The sequence below is a fragment of the Bison bison genome, unplaced genomic scaffold (genome assembly GCF_000754665.1).
Source record: "Bison bison bison isolate TAMUID 2011002044 unplaced genomic scaffold, Bison_UMD1.0 scf7180017864456, whole genome shotgun sequence".
NCBI classification, from domain to species: domain Eukaryota; kingdom Metazoa; phylum Chordata; class Mammalia; order Artiodactyla; family Bovidae; genus Bison; species Bison bison.
The window spans coordinates 6,751,394-6,753,761 of record NW_011495018.1 but is presented as its reverse complement, the minus strand read 5'-3'; the positions used below and the strand labels follow the sequence as shown (position 1 = coordinate 6,753,761).

The 2,368-nt window shown below is 54.3% G+C and overlaps 1 protein-coding gene across 1 annotated transcript in view; it reads right to left on the bottom strand.

Annotated features, from left to right (window-relative positions):
• Positions 1–2,368, bottom strand: part of CTBP2 (C-terminal binding protein 2) — a 168,837-nt gene that overhangs the window by 158,897 nt on the left and 7,572 nt on the right. The gene's annotated exons all lie outside the window — the stretch shown is intronic.

Genomic DNA, 2,368 nt, shown 5'->3' with positions numbered 1-2,368 from the left:
GAATCAGGGGGCATAATCCTGTCCCAAGCTGGCTCTGAGCCACCACACTGGGGCTAACCAGGTGAAGTGGTAAAAAGAACCCACCCCGAGCTGCCCTCAACTCTCTGGGAATAGGCAGAACCCAAAGTTTGAAACAGGCAGTCTTTAGCATCCCTTACCACCATCCCCCGCCCACCCTACTGGAGCCCTGGGGCATCAGCAAAGAATTCAGGGATCTATTTCCCAAGCACACACGTGTCTGCAAGCACACACGTGTTCAACTAAAGGAAGAGAGGCGTTGCAGGGCAGGAAGATAATCTCATAATTAAAGAAAAGCCTGTTTTTCAGGAAAATCTCCATCTCGTGGGGACCTTACCCTAAAGGAAGCCAAGGTCAGTCAGAGCGCTCCCACATCACCTGCTCCGGGTGCCTTTCAGGTGAGTTAATCACTCAAGGCAGGGCCAGTCTCCAGATTTCAGGACACACCCAACTTTGTGCCATTCCCTTTCAATTCTCTGATAGCCTCTGTGAAAAGAAAGCTGCTCCTTTTGTTCGGGAGTATTCATTCAAATTCCTTTCCAAGGCCAACACAAATGCAGGGCAGCAACCCAAAGGTGGTTTACCCAGCAGAATCAAGTTTCTGGGCAGTTTTTACAGGAGTGGTGCAAACAAGACTATTCCGATTAGGTGAAATCCTCACCATCTCCCTGGTCTCTTCTCCCAGATTCCCCACGATGAACACAGGGGTTCACTCCCACTGGAAGACGTGCATAATGAATCCAGCAGGAAAGAGGGAACAGCCAGAGGGAGGGAGGGGAGCGCCCCAACCACCTCCAGCCCTTCCCCCAAGCAAGGGGAACCTGCCGGGAAGGAGACTGAGATCACTCACCCGGACCACAGACTTGTAAATCTGAGCCTTACCTACTGGTAGAAAAGGCACCTGGCCACTAAATCCAATTTTACCACCAAAAAACCCCAAACACTGAAAGCTATCCACATAATCCCAGGGCCAGCGTGTGTGCGTGCTCATGTACACACATGTGTGTTTGGGGGAGGGCTGCCCTTCAGCGACATCCCCCAGATAGAGACAAGGGAAAAGCGGATCAGGAGGACAGAAGGGGTCGGACGTGGGGAGCACAGCAAAGCCACCCCCAAAGGCACCCAAGTCCCAAATCAAAAGCCAGAAGAAGCCTCAAACAATCACAGAAAAACCAGAGCCAGGTGGAGCTGGCTTCTGGCCCTCTAAGTGGCTTAACCTCCCGCCCCCCACTCTGCTTCTTGATTGGTGAAACAGTGACCATTACTTCTGCCTGGGAGAGGCTGGACCAAGGCCCTGTGCCCAGCCCTCAGGGTCCTTCTGGTGTCTGGTCTTTGCCTGGACAGTGAGTCTGTGGTCCAGAGGGAGAACTCTCCCCCCACCCCTGCACCCAACAGGGCCCATCTACTGAGCCTCAGGCTTCTGCTCAGCAGCCATGCTGTTCATTAACTCAGAAAGCTGAGTGAATGTAAAACAGGCCTGGTCCAGGAAACCATCTAGAAACCCTTCGCTGGCATTAGATCGTGAGATCCCAACAAAAGACCACTAATCAAAGACGGAAATTAAAACAAGCCAGACTTCTCATAGCCCCATGTGATCTGGAAGGCAACTCTGGGCCTGAGAAAGACCATTGTTTCGGTGAAGCCATCTGAACCCTGGGGAGAAAGTGTCAGATGTGGGGCAAGCCTTAATGCTCACCTCCCCTCTGCTCTCAGGGCAGCGGGGAAGAGCCCCCCCACCAGGGGGCTGGTCCTCATCTCCAGGAGCTTCTTCAAGTCCCAGCTCAGCCACCTGGAGGGCAGGAGCACGCCCTGTTTCCGACACCTCACCCACCTTGTTGTGAAGGTTCGATGCAAACACTGGCCAAGCGTCTTAGTGAGAGTGAGAAAGATACTAAACAGAGGCTCAATAAAGGGTAGTCCGCAGTGTTATCACAAAAACAGAACAACGACTTAAATAGCCCGTAAGCACTACTTGGGTAACAAGTTAAGCCTGCGGGGCGAGAAAGCGCCAAACAGAGAAATTCCTCCTCCAAGGAGAAGAGGGGTGCAGAAAGGAAAAGTCATCCCGGCTCTTCACTTTCTGGCCGCAGCCTCTGGTCACATGGCCCATCCGGCTCCCAGCCTGGAGAAGCCTGCAAAGGCCCGGGAGCCCTCGGAGCTACGGCCGCGCTCTGCGCAGTTCAAGCGAAATACCCCGGATTCGAAGGTGGCGGCGGAAACTGCGGCCTCAACACCGCCCCAGGGACAGGATGCGGAGCCGGCCAGGCCCCGGCCAGGCATGGGACCGTCTACCAGCTCGTTGCATCTGAGCCACCATCGTGCAATGAACGAACCTCCCTGTCCGGTGGGG